The 22,274-nt window shown below is 40.9% G+C and overlaps 1 long non-coding RNA gene across 1 annotated transcript in view; it reads right to left on the bottom strand.

The window, feature by feature from the left end:
• Positions 1–19,630, bottom strand: part of LOC309860784 — a 70,501-nt gene extending 50,871 nt beyond the window's left edge. The window contains exons 1-5 of the long non-coding RNA XR_014309637.1: positions 19,566–19,630; positions 18,652–18,769; positions 16,736–16,793; positions 4,510–4,617; positions 2,767–2,861 (exon numbers count right to left, since the gene is read on the bottom strand). This is a non-coding gene — a long non-coding RNA (uncharacterized lncRNA). The remainder of the gene's footprint in view (positions 1–2,766; positions 2,862–4,509; positions 4,618–16,735; positions 16,794–18,651; positions 18,770–19,565) is intronic.
• Between the last annotated feature and the right edge of the window lie 2,644 nt (positions 19,631–22,274).

Raw genomic sequence — 22,274 nt, 5'->3', positions numbered from 1 at the left:
GGTACAGAGCTTTAAGCAGCATAGCCCAAGTTTCTAATCAGGTAGGTTTGGCAGGTTCACAGTGCTGCCCTCACGGGAAATTGAATGATGCTAGAGAAATGTCATTTCTCCTCTTTGAAAACTCAATCTGTTGCATGATTGTTTAATGTCCTTTTCAGCAGCAGTGGCAAACTTCTACTCCTCTGTTGCATCCCAGTCAGAGCTCATGTTCTGTGTAAAGACATCTCTGCCTTTTCTAGGCTCGTGTAAATGTTCTTTTCTCAACACCCTCAAGACATTTTATGCAGAACTTCAGGGGTGCAGTGATCTTATTTGAATAATTATTTGTATATTTGTCTGCCTCCTATTGAAAACTAAGAATTTCTTAGTGCAAGATCCATGTCTCCATAGCTTTGGATCGAGGACTGACATAGTGTTCAGCTCTGTAACTACTGCTGATAGGTGGACCAAGGGGCCATGGATCCCTAAGAAGTGTAGCATGTACTCAATTGTGCCAAAAGTATTAGATCAAACCATTTGGAACTGCAATTTTTCTAGGTCAAAAAGAGTCAACTTCAGGTACTTCTGTACATTTCAATCTAATAAATCTATTACAGTGGATGTGGCTACTCAGAAACGTGGCTGGTTTTCAAATTTGATGTATTAAAAGTCACACATCTAAGTGAATGCTTTATGAATCTGCTGTCACATTTTACTGAGAATGTCCTTTATTTTTGTAGTTCTGAAACATTCAGTCTTGCATTTTTACCCCAGATCAGCTGGTCTTCAGAAGTCCTTTCACTACTCAAGGTGTTTGTCACAAGACATTTGATATGCTTGGAAAGGCAGTGTCATGTAATGCTCAAGAACAAATTTCTAGGTGTCATCTTTAGCAAAAAGTCTCTACTCTTTCCCCATCTGCAAGAGCAGGATCTCCAGGTTGTCTGTCTCACGAGGTTGTTGTAGGAATTACATGAGGTAATACACACTGCTTAGAACAATGTTTGGGACACACTCAGAGCTCACTGAGTGTTTGCTGTTATTGTTATTATTATTATTATTACGGAATTTGGTGTGTGTGGAAGGCATGCATGTTGGAATAGCAACAGAGTGCATGAGTAGCCATGAAGAAAAATTAAGTAAATGAGTAAAGGGATCCCAAACAACATGGACTCTATCTTTACCTAGATAGCTCCCTGATGGAATATGTAAATCGGAAAATTTTAATTATAGGAACCGAAGTATCTTAAGAGTGCACGAATTTTGCAGTTTTCTGAGTGCCTAAAGCCTTGTCATTTAGTCCTCCATGTGGTATCCCAGCACTCGGATTCCTGCTGGTGTCCTTTACAATACCATGAGTCCTATTGTATAAATCCAAGTCCAGCTGTGGTATTTGAAAATAATCAAACTGGCGTCACCAATTCACTTCTTCCTTTCTTTTCTCTCAAAGTTTCTTTCTTTCAAACAGTTTTGAAATACCATTACTAAATTTCCTCTTGCCTTTTAAATATATTACACATTGTGTTACGTATTTGTGGTTGAGATAATCACATGGTTCCATTTGTTTTAAATTAAATCCGTTTAAGCTACAAAAGTCTCCAAGTGTCCTGGTAAAGGCCTGCTCTGCATGCAATATGGGCAGAGCCCACGGCCAAATAATTAGGAACTAATTTGTCAGAATCATAACCTGCTCGCAACTTTTGAACGCTATCTGTCTAAATTCCTCTATGGAGATAAAGCTCAGCTTTGTGGAAGTTCAACCCAACCCAGTAGCCAAGGGGATATTTAAAGTGAATGGGTCCGCTTCTAAATTATAACCAGATACAGGACCCTTTCTTTGTGTTCCATGTTGAGTACTGTCCGACGTTGTTCCTAAATCAACTGCATGTTTGGGGACAATTATAGAAAGAAATTAGATCCAATGCATCCTTTTTGCAAGTCATGAAATGAAGGACAAAGGACAGGCGCTGCAGAGTTAGAGGACAGGAACCAATTATCAGAAGCAAAGTAGCAATGACAGGCTACAGCAACCTTATTCAAACCTAGGTGGGGAAAAAAGGTGTATAATTACACATATATGTGGCCAGTCACGTTCTACATAAATTTAAAACTTTCTGTAATGCAGAGAGTTGTTTGAATCCAATATTTGAAGTTGCTCTTTTAAAAAAATTCTTTGTAAAAAAAAAAAAAAAACGCTTCATGTAGGAACTCAGACTAAAAGGTGGATGTGGCATGTGGTGTACTTGGGGACTATTATGTTACTTTCTGAGTTTTAAACAAGTATGCTTTTTAGAGTATTTCCTAATTCAAATTTTTTAAAACAGGGGCACTTGGGTGGCTCAGTCAGTCAGGCGCCTGCCTTCAGCTCAGGTCGTGATCCCAGGGTTCAGGGTTCCAGCCAACGCCAGGCTCCCTGTCCTCCCCACTTGTGCTCTCTGTCACTATCTCTCTCTCTCAAATAAATACATAAATAAAGGGGCACCTGGGTGGCTCAGTGGGTTGGGGCCTCTGCCTTCGGCTCAGGTCATGATCCCGGGGTCCTGGGATCGAGCCCCGCGTCGGGCTCTCTGCTCAGCCAGGGAGCCTGCTTCCTCCTCTCTCTCTGCCTGCTTCTCTGCCCACTTGTGGTCTTTGTCTGTCAAATAAATAAAGATAAAATCTTTAAAAAAAATACATAAATAAAATCTTAAAAAAAAAAATAGAATACATTTTTTAAAGCAACCAAAAGTAAACCTACCAACCCAAACATGTGAAATGAGTAGCGTCCTTTAGGAAGACAGAACTCACCTGCCAAGAGAAAGGCACATGAAGAGAAAGAAACACAGATCGTCATGCTATTACTTTTAGGCAGCGAACAGTTAGCACGCCCGTCCTCTTGAAGTCTGTAAACAAAAAAGAAATACAGCATTAGCCTCAAAACTGTGAAAGTCTCTCCCAGACGCTTTTCAAGATCTGAATGTTTGTTTTATTCTGCAGGAGGAGTGCTGATGAAAGCCTCAGTTAGTTTCTAAGAAGAGGAATAGGAATTTAAGAAAACATCTCCCTGCTTTGGTGGCAATGGCTTTAGAGGGAAGAACATTTGTTGGCCACATTTTGCACAGTCAAAATTTGTTGGGGCCCTTCAGCTTTATCCAAAGCTTTTGCTAGCAGGACCTCCTCCCTGCACTCATCCCTACATTATCACTTTCATCCACCCAAGTTAACAAAAGCTCTGTGAGGAAAACGGATACTAAGTTTGGGGAAGGAGTGTTACTCGGAAACCTCGGGTTTATCTAGCAATAATTGCACTAATAATGGTAAGACAGATCGGTGGACGTCAGGGGCTCCAAGGGGAATCATTAGGGTTGAGGTCTCTGGGCATTCAGCCAGTGATTTCCTTGGACTTGGACTGCTCAAATCAGGGTTCTTTCTTTCTAAATTATTCCTATCCTATGCCTGTGCTGGGTACAGAAATGAAACCTAGATGATAGATTATAAAAGTGAAAAATGCAAACTTTGCATTTGAAAATACCATAAGCACAGTAAAAAGACAAATGTTAAGCTGGGAAAAAATGTTTGCCATTTAAACTGTACACAAAGATTTTTTTTATATTCTTCATGTCTAAAAACTTCTGAAAACAGAAGAAAAAGTTCAACTACTTTATAAATAAATAGGCTAGAGATATGAACAGATAGTTCATAAAGATAGGCAAATGGCCCTTAAAGGTGTTTAAACTCACTCATAATGATATAAATGCAAATTAAAACTTTATGGAGTTACTATATCCTATCTACCAAAATGGCAAAAAGAAAAAGAAGTTAGGCAAAATACTTTTTCAGTCAAGCTGTGCACAAACAGTCAATTTTTAAACAAAATGCAAAATGGTTCAACTCCCAAGGAAAGGAATTTGGCATATCTAGCAGAGTTCCACATGTGTCTACTCTTTGGCTCATGAATCTTACTTCTGAGAATCTATACCACACATGCATGAGCATATGAAAAAGTATATTGTCAGGGTAATTCAGTGCAGTATGAGTTATAATAGGAAAGGACTGGAAACAATTCAAATGTCTATCATTAAGGAGCTGGTTGAATAAGCATTGGTACATCTGCTCAGTGGAGTACTATAAACCTATTAAAAAAAGTAATGAGAACACACAAAGAATACATATCCACATAGTTTTGTATAGTAAAAAATGGACGTACTATTCCAGAAGGAGGAAACACTTCCCAGCTCATTCTATGAGGTCAGTATTGCTTTGATATGAAAACCAGACAAAAACATCATAGAAAAACTGTAGGCCAACATCTCTTATGAATATAGACACAAAAATCCTCAACAAATACCAGAAAATCAATACAACAATATATAAAAAGAATTACACACCATGGTCAAGTGGAATTTGCCCCAGAAATGCAAGGCTGTTTTAACACTTGACAATTAATTAATGTAGCTCATTGTATCAATAAAATTAAAAACACATTATCATCTAAATAGATACAGCAAAGCATTTGACAAAATCAGACACTTTCGTAATAAAAGCACTCACCAAACTAGAAATGGGAGGGAACTTCCTTGGTCAGTTAAAGGCATCTATGAAAAACCTTCAGCTAACATCATCCTTAATAGTGAATGAGTGGAGAGCTCCTGCTGAGATCTGGAATAAGACAACAATGATCACTTGTAAAAAAGGGACTTCTCCCTTTCTAAATTTAATTTTAATTTTAATTTTCCTTTTACTAAAAAGGGATGCTTTCAAAATTTTAAGTTACTTTAGTATTTGTATTAGCGAAAACTTCCAAGTGTAACAATGGATAAATGAGAATACGTCCATTAGAAGAAATTACTTGCCATTTCTGTTCAACATTGTACTGGAGATTCTAGCCAGGGCAATTAGGCAAGGAACAGAAACAAAGGGCATTCAGATTGCAAAGGAATAAGGAACACCATCTATTCATAGATGGCATGATCATATACACAGAAAACCCTAAGGAATCTACTATCATAAATGACTAATGGTCATTTATTAGTTTAACTAATAAATGAGTGCAACAAGGTTGCAAAATACAAGATCAATATGCAAAAATGGAGGGACAGAAAAGTTTAAATGATCACTTGTAAAAAAGGGACTTCTCCCTTTCTAAATTTAATTTTAGAAAACTCTGAACATTGAAAATAAATAGATAAAATGAAATTAATTGTGTACCAAGTTGGTGGCATAACTACATATAGAAAAATTAGTTCACATGACAATAATATGCAGTAATTCTACTGTCCATCCTGAGTGGAATGTACTCCAAGGACAAAAAGAATTGCAAGAATAATTTTATTATTTTTTTAAGTCCTTTTTTTTTTTTTCATTTTATTTATTATTTGACAGAGAGAGAGAGAGAGAAAGAGAGAGGGAGAATACAAGCAGCGGGAATGGGAGGGGGAGAAGCAGGTTTCCTGCTAAGGAGGGAGCCCAATGTAGGGCTTGATCCCAGGATCTGAACTGAAGGCAGACACTTAAAGACTTAGCCACCCAGGGGCCCCACAAGAATAATTTTAAAAGCCTTAACCTGTTTTCAGTAACCACGTCATTGGTAGTACTGTTAGTTTTGTTATTTTGAGTCTATCGTGTGTGTGTATCACAGGATAAAGTAAAAGAGTAATATTCCGTGTGCCATTGAGAACCAGGACTTCACCATGGAAGAAAGGAGACATAGGTAATGGTTTGAGGGGTTAAGTCTGAGAGTCTTGAATTTAATTGGAAGTGAAAGTTACAAATTTATAATGTACTTTATCTTTAAAAATATAAAAAGCATTTCCCATTTCTGTCCTTTGAAAAGACCTAGAGGTAATGACTAACATGGTAAAGATGAACATTTCTAGTGCTCAGATTGTGGTCCCTAAACATTGTTCCCAACTTTAAAGAATGAGACCTGATTCTGGGTCTATAACATTTTGTCTTACCAGAAAGCAAGGAAGAGCTCTCAAAGACTATCACAGATGTTGAGGGGTCAGATTTTGTCTCCAAAAAGATATGTTCACAGCCTAACCCCTGGTACTCATGAATATGACTTTACTTGGAAATAGGATCTTTGCAGATGAAATCAAGTAAAATGAGGTGATGATACTGGGTTTGAGTGACCCCATCACAATGACTGGTATCTGTATCAGGAGAGGGAAATTTAGACATCGACAGAGAGGGAGAGAATACCATGTTGTGTTGGAGGCAGAGATGGAAGTGATAGGTCTACAAATCAAGTAATACCAAGGATTGCTGGGACTTGCCAGCAGCCGGAGAGGGGCATGGGACAGATTCTCTCTCAGTGTCTCCCGGAGAAGCCAAGCCTGCCAACAACTTGATTTTAGTCTTCTAGCCCTCAGAACTGTGAGACAATAACTGTCTGTTGTTCGAAGCCACTCAGTTAGTGATACTTTGTTACAGCAGCCCTAGGAAATGAACCTGAACCCAGGTTATGTCAGACACACTCAGGAACCATTTGGAAGGAGCTACCACTGGCTTAACAAGGCACAATCTGAGTACCCACAAGGATAGTAGTTCTAGTAAACTAAAACTAAAACAAACTAACATGTTTAAATCTATAAAATCATAATAATGCCTAAAAAATTTAAAAAAACTTAATTAGATAACTTGGGAAACAACTTGAGAACTCAATAATGTGATAATTAATACATAAAGAAGAGAATCGAGCATTAATTCTGCCTTGGCATCCAACTCTTGATTTTGGCTTGGTCATGGTCTCAGGGTTGTGGGATCGAGCCCCACAGCAGGCCCCACACAGACTCTGCATCGGATTCTCTCTGTCTCTCTGTGTTCTCTCTCTCTAAAATAAATAAGTAAATAAATAAAACCTTAAAAAAAAAACAAAAACAAAAAGAAGTAGTATTCCAGGTAATTTGTGATAGAATATCACCATTTTGTAGTTTCTAATGAATGCATGGGTGCTGACAACAATCACCCATGACTAGAAATGAAAAGGGAGACAAGTCATGTATCTTTTGACACAAGTATCTGGTTCTATCATGTACTCTTGGAAAAAAAAAAAAAAAAAAACAACTTCAAACCTAACCTGATCAAATCTTTGGATCCAGTCCCCAGTTTGCAAAAAATATGAAGGACAGATGAAGTTATTGAAAAAATATTATGGACATGCAATCAGCAAAATGCAGGGCAAAATCCTACAAGAAAACAGATTTGGTCTTTTAAACCAACAGATTGCAAGGAAAAACAAAAACAAGATAGTCAGGAAAGTCCTGGGTTAGAGGAGACTTGAGAAACATCAACCAATTATAACTAGTGAAATTTAATTTAAATCTTGATTCTTATTTAAAAAAAAAAAACTGAAGGCAAAAAAATATTTATGAGGTAATCGGCAAGAGTGGCTGGATAAAAATTACCGGTAATTTTTTTAGGTGTGACAATTTATGTTTTAGAAGAATATCCTTATCTTCTAGAGATAATCATCATAGTGTTTATAGATCTAAAGTTAGGTCTGGGATTTTTATCTAAAATAATTCAGCAAAAAAAAGTAAAATGAAAAAATTCAGCTGATTTTGGAGGAGATGGATGGGGGAACGTGGGTGGAGTAGGGAGAAATTTAGATTGGTCATGACTTTATAATTGTTGAAGATGAGGTCATGGGAGTTTATCAGACTTTTCTTTCTACTTGTGACTATTTTTAACACTAAAAAGTTAAGGGCAAAAAACTTAACTGAAGGAGCGAGGGCCTCTGACCCCAAAAAACTCATAATTCAAAATGTTAGCAGGGACCAGTCAAAAAGGCCGTGCAGAGAAAGGAGCCCAGTTACCTCCTTGAGGCAGTTGTTTTCTCCCCACAAGCGCCAGCCACAGGGAGAGTACTGCCCTAACTCACGGGGCCACAGTGAAGAGTACGGAAAGGTTGAAAGCATGTCACAAATACAAAGCGCTAAGTGTTTCACAATAGTCGTTGCAAGGCAGTTCTCTTTATCTTTTTGCTAAGTTCAGGCTCAGGGCCACAACGCTCCTTTGGACTTGTGTATTTATTGCCATTGCCCTGGGCCCTTAGACACAAAGATAGATCCAGACCCCTGACTGCCAGGCCCTTCGTCTGATATCCAGACCACCCACCCACTTCCCATGGCAACTTCCATTTCAGGAAAATATTTATGGGAAGGCACCTGCTCCCAGGGTGAAAAAAAAACCCAGTGGTGGACTGAAATCATTTTCTCGCAGTCTAGTTTTAATCCACCACACGGCGTGTTGAGGGCATTAACGAGTTGAAGATGCCTCCCATGGGAGCAAAGTCACAAATCCCATAACATAATGACGTTTCATCACAGGAGGGCCTTGGTTTGTAATAGAGACTCATCACTGCCAGAGTGCTTGGTAAATAATGAATCACTAATGAAATAAACACCTGTGGAGTTAGACATTGTAGCTGCCAAGGTAATAATTACAATTAATACGCTCACAACACATGCAAGTCAATGGACCCCTTATTACTGACGTCATCTGGAGGCTTTCTGGCAGCAGTTGTAATTGAGAATTAGTATAATTAGCAATAATCACAATTACATGTGAAATCTCTACGGCCCCTCTCTAAGACTCCTGTCTCAGTCTGCACAAACCTGTAAAGAAACTTGATGTCAAGTAGGATTATACCCATTTCACAGATAATGAAAGGGGTCAGTAAGTTTCTCGACATCTAGCAGGTTAATCAAAAATGTCCAGAGGGGTGTCCTTCGCTAGCCCATGTAAGGACTTTGCTCTCAATAGCATCTGTGATCCGGAATTTCAAAATTTATTAAAATACAAACCTTTAAATAGCAAAGCTGTGCTAATCCAAAAAAATTAGTGGGAAAGGAAATGTTGCTGTCAGAGCCTGCAGAAAATTTCCAAACTTTCCTGCAGGACACTGTTTTTCAATGAACTGTGTCTTTTTATTCCGAGTTAGATTTTCTATGGCAGTGTTCTGGGCTGCATATCAAATAATAAACATTTCCTCCAAAAATTAACTAAAAATGGATCACAGATCTAAATGTTAGAGCTAAAAGAAGAAAATAAAATAAAATAAATAAATAAAATAAAATAAAATAAAATAAAATAAAATTTCTAGAAGAAAATAAAGGAGAAAAATCCTTATGACCTTGGATTAGGCAAAAAAATAAATAAATAAGGAAAGGAAGGCAGAGGGTAGAAAAGAAAATGTTGATAAACTGGACTTCAACAAAATTTAAAATTTCTGCTCTTTAAAACATATTATGGAATAAATGAAAAGAGAAGCCACAGACTGGGAGAAAATATTTATAAACCACAGTTGGTAAAGGACGTATCTAGAATGTATAAAAAATATGCATAAGTATATATTATATTGTATATTATATTCATTATATTATATACTTATTAACATATTATATAATATGTAAACGTATTTTTTATTTACTATGGATATAAAAGAGAAAGAGAGAGATGGGGGGAGAGAGCCCCCCACAAATAATAATAAGAAAATAAAATATAATTATAAGAAAAACCCAATGTTTAAAAATGTGTAAAAGAACTGGACACTTCACCAAGGACATACTCATGGCAAATTAGCATAGTAAGACATAGCTGAATGTTTGTAGGAAGAGAAATGCAAATTTAAATTAAAATGAGATACCACCATATATATATCAATATATACTGGAATTAAATTTAAATGATTGATAATATCAAGTTCTGGCAAGGATGCTAAGCACCCAGAAATCTCTTACTTTGTTGGTGGGAATGCCAAAATGATACAGCTACTCTGGGAAACAATTTGCTAGTTTCTTATAAACATATACTTACCATACAACCCAACAGTCCTACTCCTAGGTATTTACCCAAGAGAAGTGAAACATGTGTCCACATGAAGACCTGTATGTGGACATTTACAGTAAAGACCTGGTCATGAATGTTCATGTTAGCCTTATTTATAACAGTTCCAAGTTAGAAATGCCCACCCACTAGTGAATGGATAAACAGACCATGGGATAACACACATAGGAACAGATTACTGATTCATACAACAATATAGATGAACCCTGCAACCATCATGCTATGTGAAAGAAGCCAGACACAAAAGACTGTATATGGTTTGACTGCATTTAGATGACATTCTGGAAAAGCCAAAACTATAAGGGCAGAAATCAGATCAGCTGTTGCCAGTGGTAGGTTCCTCTATGTAGGGGTAGAGGAAGAAATTGACTGTAGAAGGGCACAAGGGAACCTTCTGAGGTGAAGGTCATGTTCCAGATCTTGATTGTGGTGGCAATTACACAACTAGATGCATTTGCAAATACCACTTTGAATGGTACAATCAAAAGAGTGAATATTAAAATATGTAAATTATTCCTCCATAAGCATCACCAAAGAAAAGCACTTGTTAAACATCAAATGCAGTGTACTATGTAAGGTACAAGAGAAAAGTCAATCAATTAGAGAAGTGACCTTGTGAACTGAGGGATCAGTGGTTTTGGTAGGAGTATACAAATAATGTTTAAAAAATACTGAGCACTGCCAAGCTCAGGAGAATGAGCAGTAAGTGCTGGGGTGGTATATTTGTTTTGTGTGGCTGCTGTAACAAATGACCACAAACAACAGAAATGTATTCTCTCACAGTTCCAGAAGCCAGAAGTTCAACACCAGATTCACTGGGCCAACCCCCCCCCCACCCCCATGCTGGCAAGGCCATGACCCCTCCAAAGGCTCTGGTTAGACTCCCCTCCTTGCTCCTCAGCTGCCGGTGGCTGCATCCGTCCAGTCTGCCCCTGTGTTTATCATGCCGTCTCCTACGTGTGGAATCTCTCTCTGCCTCTCTCCCATGAAGATACTTTCTGGACTAAGGGTCCACCTGGCTAATCCCTTGTCAGAATTCTTCACCTAGTTACATCTGCAAAGATCCTCTTTCCATATTAGGCAATATTTACAGGCTCCTGGGAACAGAACTTGGTTTCACGGGGTGGCCATTATCCAGCCATCTACAAACAGTTACAATGACATTACTGTGGGTTGGGGTGGTCAAGAGTGTTTCATGGGAGAGGTAAACTCTGGCTTTGAGGATTGGACTGGAGTTCAACAGAGGCTGGATTCTTGACACAGGGAGTAGTTTTGGAAAACTGTTGGTATTAGCAAGCTTTTTGGCAATACCTTGGCTTGGCTTGACTGGATGAATCGGGATGGAGGTCAAGGGTACGGGAGGAAAGAAAGTTAACAAGTTAGCTTAAGGTCGGAATGTGGAAGGCACTGAGTTTTGTGATAAAGAATTTGAGCCTATAAGCAGTGAGGCACCACAGAAGAACTAAAGCAGTGGGCGGTGTGGAAGTATTGCTTTAGGGAAATGAAACTGGCAACAATTTATAGGATGGGTTAGAAGAGAAGAAAGCTAGAGTCAGGAAACCAGTTTTGAAACCCATCAATCTCTGAATTGTGAGGTAAGGAGAGTTGGAATTAGAGTAGTGGCTGAGGGAGTGGAAAGCAAGGGACAGAGTCAGCAACAGGGCTGGCTTCATGGGTGTGTGAACTCCATGGTCACATGGGGCCCGACAATCCGAAGAGTCCTACATTTGGTTTATGCTCTTCTATCTCTGTCTTGAAAATTTTAATAATTTTTTTAAAAGATTTTATTTATTTATTTGACAGAGAGAGATTACAAGTAGGCAGAGAGGCAGGCAGAGAGAGAGAGAGAGGGAAGGAAGCAGGCTCCCTGCTCAGGGAGCCTGCTGAGCAGGGAGCCTGATGTGGGGCTTGATCCCAGGACCCTAAGATCATGGCCTGAGCCGAAGGCAGAGGCTTTAACCCACTGAGCCATCCAGGTGCCCCCAAAATTTTAATAATTTTATCTTCAAACTGTGTTTCATAAGTCAAGTCCAGTTGGACAATGGACCATATGCAGGAACATAGCACACAGGCACAATATCCACCATTCTTACCACTCTTGTGTCCTCATGTGCATAGAACATTCGAGACGAGCTATGAGCACAGACTTCCAGTAGACACAAAATGCATATGAGTTCAGTGAGATGCAAACTGAGTATAAGGCAAGTGGATTACCTCGGTAACTGGGCAACCAGAGGCCTTAACGACCCCAAGAGGCCATGCTTCTTTGTTTAAATTTAGTTAGAACACAGAAAGAGGGCAATCACATTCTAAGAAACACAAGCAACCAAGAAATCCTGTTACATACTTTCTGCCTTACTCCCCTGTATGTGCAGAGTGTTCGCTGTTCTAGTGACAATGACATGGAAGTGCACATGTGAGCTATGAAACATGAACTCTCATCTTGGCAATTCAGCATACAAGGTAAATGCTCCAATATTTGCATTTAAAGCTGGTATGGCAGGGATGCCTGGGTGTCTCAGTCGGTTTAGCAACTGTATTCGGCTCAGGTCCTGATGTCAGGTCCTAGGATCGAGCCCTGTGTCTGGCTCCCTACTCAGTGGGGAGCCTGCTTCTCCCTCTCCTTCTGTTGCTCTCTCCCTCTACCTCTCAAATAAATAAAAGAAATCTCAAAACAAAACAAAACAAACAAAAAAACCCCTGTTATGGCACAATATAAAAATGAATGGATACATTTTGAATTTTAACTTTTCTTTAGAATGATCATAAATAGCAAATAAAAAACCATCATGACAAATTAAGAGAGTCCACAGAAGAAAGGAAAAGCTTCACCAACAGCACTCCTCTTTGAATAGGCGGCCCTTCATCAGTATTTTTTTAATTAATTTATTTATTTTCAGAAAAACAGTATTCATTATTTTTTCACCACACCCAGTGCTCCATGCAATCCGTGCCCTCTATAATACCCACCACCTGGTACCCCAACCTTCCACCCCCCGCCGCCACTTCAAACTCCTCAGGTTGTTTTTCAGAGTCCATAGTCTCTCATGATTCACCTCCCCTTCCAATTTGCCCCAACTCCCTTCTCCTCTCTAACACCCTTTGTCCTCCATGATATTTGTTATGCTCCACAAATAAGTGAAAGCATATGATAATTGACTCTCTCTGCTTGACTTATTTCACTCAGCATAATCTCTTCCAGTTCCGTCCATGTTGCTACAAAAGTTGGGTATTCATCCTTTCTGATGGAGGCATAATACTCCATAGTGTATATGGACCACATCTTCCTTATCCATTCATCTGTTGAAGGGCATCTTGGTTCTTTCCATAGTTTGGCGACCGTGGCCATTGCTGTTATAAACATTGGGGTTGCACTAGATTGCACTGACTACATAGCCAGTCACGGTCAGAAGGCACCATGCAGGACGAACCAATGCAACAAGCAGTTTAAGCAGTTCAAGCAATCTATCCTCCACACCTGACCACAGCATCAGCATGTCAGCCAACACCATAAACAAAGCCTCTGTTCAGAGTAAATAATCTCACTTTCAGTAAAAAGGGTTCTATTAAAAAATTGTGGTAAATACATAAAACATAATATTTACCATCTTAACTAGTTTTTAATATATAGTTCAGTAGCATTAAGTATATTCACATTGTGCACAGCCAATTTCCAGAACTTTTTCATCTTGGAAAAGTATAACTTCCCACTTTCTCTTTCCTACCAACCCCTGGCAACCACCATTCTACTCTGTCTCTGTGACTTGAAATACTTGATATAAGTAGAACCAGACAGTATTTATCTTTTCCTGCCTAGCTTATTTCACTTAACACACAGTCTTCAAGGTCCATCCATATTGTAGCATGAGACAGGATTTCCTTCTTTTTTAAGGCTCAGTAACATTTCCTTGTGCATATATATTAAGATTTTGTTTGTCCATTTATCCATTAATGGACATTTGAGTTGCTTCCTCCTAACCACACTTATTTTAATTGCAGTCAAAATCTGCCTCAATTCCTTTTGACTTTGGTAGTTTATCTTCTTCCACCTATTCATCTTTGACTCACTCCACAAAGTGGAGGTCATTCAGAGACAACTCCAAGAAAGAAAGAGAAAGAGAGAAAGAAAGAAAGGGAAAAAGAAAGAGAGAAAGACAAGACAAGAAAAGAAGAGATATTCAGGAAAAGGGGAAATGCAGGGGAGAAAATAGTAAATCAGGGTCCATTAGAAAATGGCTTACAATGTTTTCTAAAAACTATGCTCCCATAAAGTTTCTAGATTGATCTGGAACCACTGCTTCTCACCCAGGGCTCCTCTTTTTCAGGCCATGGAACATGTAGGACACAATAATATTTGTATGTCATTCAGGGGTAAACTGATGAAGTTGCTCTCTACCAAAGGGGGCTGCCCCCAGCCCACACTCCAACCCCAAGGACGGAAGGAATCAGAATCTTGGGCCCAAGTGGGATCTACTCCTGGTAGGTCAGGCGCTGTCCACACCCTGCAAGAGCTGCACTGCCAGCTTACTGCCTTGTAGGGGCCCTGCTCTGACCCAAGCTGCATGTTTCAATTGTCTGTAAATGACCCAAGCTGTAATTCCTCCAGCAAAAAAAATCTGTGAAGCAGAGGAGAGCACCTGGGCTTGGGAGTTAGTACAAGCGTAGCTTTTTCTGTTTCCATTACTTACTAATTCTGTGACTGGGCGAGATACTAAGACTAAAAATAAGACTAAAAATACGTGCCTTGTAGGAATGCATGATAAGTAGATAGAATGCTCCTTAGGCACCTAACACATGCCAGACCCACAGTTGATGCCACAAGATACTTGTGTTCACAGTAATGGAAGTACTAAACTAGATACTATGCCATAGAGCTAAGTAGCTCAAGGGAACTGTCAGTCTGCGCCTCCTTCCTTCATTGCTTTATTTATATGAACAAATACATATTGAGAACTAAGTTTGTGCCAGACACTACCGGGTTCCAGGGAGACAACCAGTAAGCTAAAGCGTAGAAGAAAACTTCCAATGGGGATATTTGGAATGGAGCCCAGGGTTTGTAACAAAGGGTTCATGTGACTTTGGGTGAATCACTTCCACTTCTCGAGTCACTGTATTAGTCTGCTCTCACAAGCAACTCTAATACTTAAGGAATTTAGAAAACCATTTCTTGCTCTTCTTAGAGAGGAATATAAATTGGCTACTGTTCTGCTTTGCTCCAAAAGTCAGAGTCAAGTTGCAGCCAGGATGTGCTGTTATGGGGAAGGGCTGAAACAAGAAGACCCCAGCCAAACTAAGCACTGCATTTCATGGTTCTGCTCTGAAGCAAATGCTGCATCCACCCATATCCCATTGGCCAGGGCAGGTCACCTGGCCGAGCCCATGGGGCATGGTGATGGTGGGGAGGAAAAAATAATCAGAAGCAAAGAACATACTCTACCACTACCAGTTTTCTTACTTCTGGATTGAAGATACCAGGCTAGAGCTCTCTATTCCTTCAATTCTATATTTAGTAATTCTATGATGCAACAGAGGAGAGAAGTAGAATTGCTAATTACTGTTATGTAATTGAAACCAAGAGAGCCACACTGCCATACTGCCACATGAAACACAGAATGTTCTGGACAGGGACCTACACTATCTGAGAATCCCAATTCATCTTCTACAGGGAAACAAAAGGATAAAAGTAATTTTACTAAATATGCTGTTGAAACTGTTTTTCATTTTGAACCCTGAGGTCTTCGTGAACTTCACTATACTCCTTGGTGTTAGTTTTGAGTTTGAGACAACAGGTGTATGCTAAGAACTGGGCCCTGACTTCGTCTCAATAAACTAATATTAAAATTGTAAGGCACTAGAGGAGGGGCTTGCTACTTCAAAAACCCTCTTTAGTGAATCTTTTAGGGAGGTACAGAATTGTTTTTAACAATTGAGCTTCCATAATCGGTTGTTTGCAAATGTAGATTTTAATTTACTGTCAATCTGAAAAAAGGGCTGGAATGAGATAACCCTCCTCAAATACACTGGCCATTAGGCCAATCAAATTCTGTGTTACGGATCCTGTGTCAGCCTGCAAATATAGCTTCTAGATGTTCAGATTCCTACAGGCTCATTAATGACTAGCTTCGTGTATTATGTACTGAACTAGAAGGAAAAAATGATTTCCTTTAAGCTCTTACAAATGGCTATCAACTTGGAGGACCTATTTACATGCCAAGTATTACGCTGTGGCTTTTTGTTTGTGATCTTTGCTCTCATCGTATCTCTGCAAGGTTGAGTATTACTCCAGTTTTGCGGAAGATGAAACCAAATTTTCTAGAGGTTCAATAACTTGCCTAAATACTTAACAAAGCCTATTGTCAACCAATGCTACTGTGATGCCAAACTTCAGTCCATCCTGCTGAAGACGAAGACCAGAAAACTCTTTTACTACCTTATCTGCAAGAAGATGGAAGGCTAAAGAGCTCTTTCTCATGTTTTTATTTCCAATTATCATTTTCCTCCCTGGAGTTCAAGAGCTATTGTGCTCTAAGATTGCCGTATGCAGGATGTGACAGGATAAACTATATAGTTCACTGTAAGGAACATGGGTGCCTTGCTCTGTGTGCCTGGGAGGAAAGTTTGATTAAACAGGTTAATTGCAATATAGTCTTCTATACATGAACAGCATGCACTGTACAAGAACAGCCTCTAGCTCTCTTTGGCATTAGCTTTATTTTGACTCCACTGGGGCTCCTGGCTACATGCTCAATGGATAGGAATGAGAGCCCCAGACCCCAGTTTCAAGTGCTGATATATGCTAATTATATGGTCTTCTTGAAGTGGGAATGAACTAAGGACTCAACAGAAGAAGATAGCTTTTCCTTCTGGCTAATAGATGAGAAGAGTCACCCCATCACTTCAAAGGTACCCATGTTCATCCGCCTACCATGGACTGTGGCCATCCATCTGCAATGTCACCGACTCGGCAGCCCTTCCAGCCACATCTGGAAAAGTTAAGTGAATTACAGAGTTGACATGTGTTGGGGAATGCTTTCAGCACAGCATACTGATAATAGGCTAACACACTTTTCCTCCCCCTGTTTACATCAAACCTAGTATGTTACGTGAAAGTTAAAGCTTCAAGGTTTCAGGTAAGTCAGTGAAAACATGTATAGTCTGATATGTACTACAACCAATGGCAAGTCTTTGGAAAGTAAGATGCGATGGACCCAGAAGGGCTAATGAGATCTATAAAAAGGGTGACCTGTCCAGGGGAAGCTAGCGGGACCCATGACAGACCCAGGAGTTGCACCCTCAGAGGACAGGTGTGTTTTGGTACCCCTCACACACACTACACAACTGTCTCTTTTCCACAGAGTCTGAGAACCCTCTGAAGAATGGAGCACGCACTCTGTCTGAAGGACCTCACCGCTCCCCTAAAGATGGCTCAGCAGCTTTGTGGACTGCCTTGGATGGTTTCAGTTTTCTATGTGTAAATTCCCAACAAGCCCCTCAAATCAGGAGCTATGTCTTAAGTTTTTATTTATTTATTTTTGAAGCTTGACAGCCTTGAGCTCAGCCACATGGAAGACACTTCATAGCAAATCCCTCTTGTCCTAATTTGGCACGAGATATGGCAGCCCAGTACAGGAGCACCGGAAGTAGTAGGATAATCTTGTGGTTCTTTTAATCATTCTCTTCTACAAGCTCCTCAGCTAAGGAGAAAATTCTCCTTATTTCTAAACATTTTAAAATGGTGTTCTCACTCACCATACATCCATATAGGCTTTCTATTGAAATACTGATTTTTATCTTTTCTCCAAAGTCCATGGCATCTCCTTCCTAATATAGCTTCTTGGAGAATTTGAGGAAAAGAAGAGGAGGTGTGTGGCTGGGGAAAGTGGGCAAATAAATTCCTTAGCCTTGTGACAGATGCTTTGGACTGTAGGGGTGGTTCCACGGTGCATCTGGATCTAGTACTGGCTCCCCTTAAGTTCCTGATTTCCCCAGTTTCTCACTGCTGGTCCAGATCTCCATTAGAAAGAGTCATTTGTAGAATCTTTGCCATGACCTCCCTCATTGCCATTGAGATTCAGAGAGGCCATTTTCAGAGATGAAAACTCATCTTGAGGATTGGCTGTTTACACCAACTCAAGACAGGGATGTGTGGTGAGAAGTCCGGTAAGGCAAGGCCTTCTGCTTTGTACAAATGGACTGCGAGAATATTCCTTTTAGGAAAGCTCAATAGAATCCACTTTAATTTTCTAGAGAACTTGGGGGGAAGCACAGCTACCTGACAGGAGCAGTGACTACATGAAGGTTTGGTGGAGCTCACGTTGAGTGCAAGGGGCAGAAGGAGAATTCAAATTTGGATCTCCTAACACAGCTCAGCAGGAGCTCCACAATACTCTGAGTGCCCAATGGGCTGTGTGTGGTGTCTTAGGGCCACAGACACCCCAGAGATGGATGAGCTCGTGGAGGTCAGAGCAGTTCACCTTTGAATATTTATTATATATATTTTAGAGAATTTATTTATTTATTTATTTGAGAGAGAAAGAGAGAAAGAGATCACAAGTAGGCAAAGAGGCAGGCGGGGGGTGGGGGAGCAGGCTCCCTGCTGAGCACAGAGCCTGATGCAGGGCTCCATGCCAGGACCCTGAGATCAAGTCCTGAGCCGAAGGCAGAGGCTTAACACACTGAGCCACCCAGGCGCCCCTCATAGAGACATTCTTATCTAAAATGTATTACGGTAATACCGTATTAGTGAACCTTAACATTTGGGTCGAACACACACACACACTCACACACAGTCTCTCTCTCTCCGCCCCGGCACCCTGAATTACGGAAGATGTTCCAACTCACCATTTTGCTACTTCTGATGAACACCGCCGAGGTGTTAGTACTGCTTCTCCACAAGAGCAGCGGAGGGGTTCTAAGCGCGAGCTCTCGTCAGGCGGCCTTGTTATGTAACCTTGGACAACTTGAAAAACAGAAAACAAAAACAGAACAAAACCAAAAACCCTTTATGGCACGCGGGGTCGAAGAGTAAGATGACGTATTTGGAGCCCATAGTAAGTACTCAGTAAATATTGGCTATTATTATTACTATTACTATCATTACTGTTGTTGTTGTTGTTGTGACGTGAGGGACCCACGGTGAGGCCTGGCACCAGCTTCCGGACACCACAAACGCCCTCAGCCTCCTAAAGGAAACGCTTTAAATTCTTGGCAGAGATGAATAAGCTGTTACCTTAAAAAAGGCTGTTTGGGCAGAGCAGGCCCCGCAGTGGAATTAAGGGGGGGGGTCTTCACCTCTGGAGAGGAGGAAGGGGTCCCGGAGCTCCCGCGCCCCGGGCTGGGGGTGGGGCGCATCATGGCCGCCAGCCGCCCTCTTCTCCAACCACCAGGAAACCGCAGTCTTTGGATCTGTTGGCTCAGCCCAAACCCACACTTCCAATTTTCACACTATCTGTAAACGTTGAATTCTAAAGTCTTTCCTATTTAATATCAAACAAGTGAGGGAGGGAAAAAAAAAAATCTCATCCTCTCATTAGCGCGGGGACAGGGCGGCGACCGGGGCTCCGCGGCGCCGAGACCGCAGGAGCGTTTCTCAAATGGCCGAACGGAGAGCCATGCATCAGCCTACCGAAACCTCCCGTGCCATTTGGTTTAAATATTCAAGTTCCTTTGAGGTGAAGTAAGGATTAGAACCAGAAGGAAGGCAGTTTACAGTCTGTTAGCCTGGGCTCCACATGCTGCAAGTGTCACACGCGTACCTCCTTTCGGCAAGAGGGGTCACGTCAGCCCCGAACCCGCCCAGCTCGGTTTATTGTTCGGAACTGGACTTCCGCCTTCCCCTCAGCCTCTGCCCAAGGCTGCTCGGCCCTCGGTCTGCACCGACAGACCAACAGAAATACAGTGCAGGCCACAAATACGGAGCGCGCATGTCATTTTAAAATTTTCTAGTAGCCACGCTAAAAAAAAAAAAAAAAAACAACAACAACAACAAAAAAAAACAAAAAACAAAAAAAAAAACCCAAAAAACAAAAAAACAAACAAAAAAACCCATAAACCAGGGAGATGAATTCTAATAATACATTTCGTCTAACCCAGTATATCCCAAATTGTATAATTTCAACACGTAATCCCTATAAAAGTTGTCAAGGAGATATTTGACATTTTTTTCTGGTACCAGGTCTTCGTTGAAATCGGGTGTGTATTTTATACTTAAAACACACCTCGATTGGACCCGCCACCTTCCAAAGGCTAAATTGCTACAGCATTGGACAGCACAGGTCTAGACGAATTCCACATACTGCACTGCATCCTAAAGCAGCAGACTGGTGGTGAAAACACCCAGCAGAGTCTGAGGAAGGTTCTCGGGAGACGAAGAATTGGGACGACCCTGTGAAACAGAATCTGTCACCACAGCTCCTTTTGAAGTGCATTTGTTTGCAATAACTTCTATAAACATCACCAGTTCCCTCTCCTTTGTTTCACAGTTTGGGGACCCAATTTATCTCTGATGGAGGAGAGTATTATTTTCTCAGCTGCAAATCATGTTAATTGGGCAGCAAATACATAGGAATGTGGAGTAAACAATCCTAATACCTTTAACGCTTTGATGACTTTTCCAGCCCCATACTGTAGGTACTGTATTGAAGGGGGGTAGCAGCCTGTGTTCCTTCTAAGGACAAGCCGCTGCATACTGCAGGGAAAGGGGCTCCTGGACACATTAGAAAGGGGACGCATTTCAAAGTTCTGGTCTCGGGTTACTTGCCTTTGTTTGACACTCAGCTCATATCATTTGACCACAGTAAGTGCAAAAAGGCAAGACATCAGGGGTCTTCTGACTAGTTTGGGAGGGTGTTGCAGGGTCTAGAGGCATTTGTTTAAAGCACTGATGTCTTTCCGGGTGAGGGGGACGGTGTCCCAGATGCTTTTGCTTCTCTAACACTGCCCTTCTCTCAGCTCATGGGTCAGTGCATGCCTAACCAACTCTACTGGACCACAAGAGGTCTGCCTTCCTATCCTGAAGTGGGAGGAGCAGTTGTGGAACAGAGAAAAATTTGGAGAAGCAGAATGCTGACCTAATCTTGGGCAGATGAGTTGTAGTGATGAATGTATATGTCAGCTGAAGATCTAGACGTTGGTTTCCATAAAACCATCCAACTTGTGCCCACTGGAACATCTTGCTGTTTGACACCTGCGGACTTGGAGCACACAAAAACCTCAGGCAAATCTTCAAATGCTTTTTTCTTCAGAGTCCTCAATATGACTCTGTTTCTCTTTCTCAGATCCCAAACCTCGTTCTGCTTCCCATGGGTCACTTTATATCTCAACAGGGATGACATACCACTTGGTACTCAGAGCCCTAACACCACAGAGGACCTGTAGGCTCGCACGTCTTTGCCCAACCACAACTTCAGGAAGAACATGGCTGATGTAGGTTAAGTTTAACAGCTCCTGGAAAAATGAACTTCCTTATTCCTAATTTATCTTCATCATTGTTCACCCACAAATGCCTAGATTGGTTAGAATATGGTTAGAATCACTGGGGCAGCCTACTAAAATACAGATTTCTGGGCCTTCCACTTATAGATAATCTGATTCAGTAGCTCTAGGAGCAAGGCCTGGGAATCTACATTCACAGCTGTACTCTGGGTTCCTTTTATGCCATCTACAGCCCATACCCTCGGGAGCCCTGCCGGATATCTGTGGGAGTAATGCTTTCAATGGCAAGAGTTCATGTCAATATCAATGTATAATTCTTTCCTCTGCATTCAAAAGATAGGATGATGATTTCAGCATTGCATTCTGCCAAAGGAAATGTACTTATGCATCTTTCTGATCCCTCCTGGACAAGCAAATCATTAAAAAGACCTATTTCCCCCCCCCCCACACCCCCTTAGTTTCAGAGAATACCTTATAGGGCAGCCAGACTTTGTTCCCAAGGGGAAACACAAGGTGCCTACTCATTACATTGCCACAACCTGCGAAGCATCAAAGGGGTTACCATACCCCATGGCCTCCTATTGGGAGTCTCTTATGCTTTTTAACATGTGACCCTGTTATCCGGGCCATAGGTAATGAGACTAAGGATGGGGGCCCCATTTGGAGTCAGCCATCCATATGACGGCAGTGACTTATGAGTGACAACATCACGGAAGTGCCCCCACACTGAAGGACAGGCATAGCTCCCCAGGTGAGCTTGCTTATGCCACTGAGAGAGGGACTAAGGGGAAGGCAGGCGGATAGAGTAAAGCACACACAGCAATGCTGTGGTAGCATCACCACTCGGGTGGGACACTAGTGCCCGTGATTGCAGTAACTAACAATTTACCCCCTGAAAGAACTAAGTTACACTGACTGTAAGAGCTAATATTTATGAAGCATGTGCTCTGCAGCAGACAAGGTACTACTTACATGTAATAGCTCATGTAATCCTTACAAAGGACTTTATGGTTAAATGATATGAGCTGTTA

The sequence above is a fragment of the Mustela nivalis genome (genome assembly GCF_964662115.1).
Source record: "Mustela nivalis genome assembly, chromosome: 3".
Classification (NCBI taxonomy): Eukaryota; Metazoa; Chordata; class Mammalia; order Carnivora; family Mustelidae; genus Mustela; species Mustela nivalis.
Note: the sequence above shows the minus strand (reverse complement) of the source record. Positions and strands in the feature narration are given on the sequence as shown.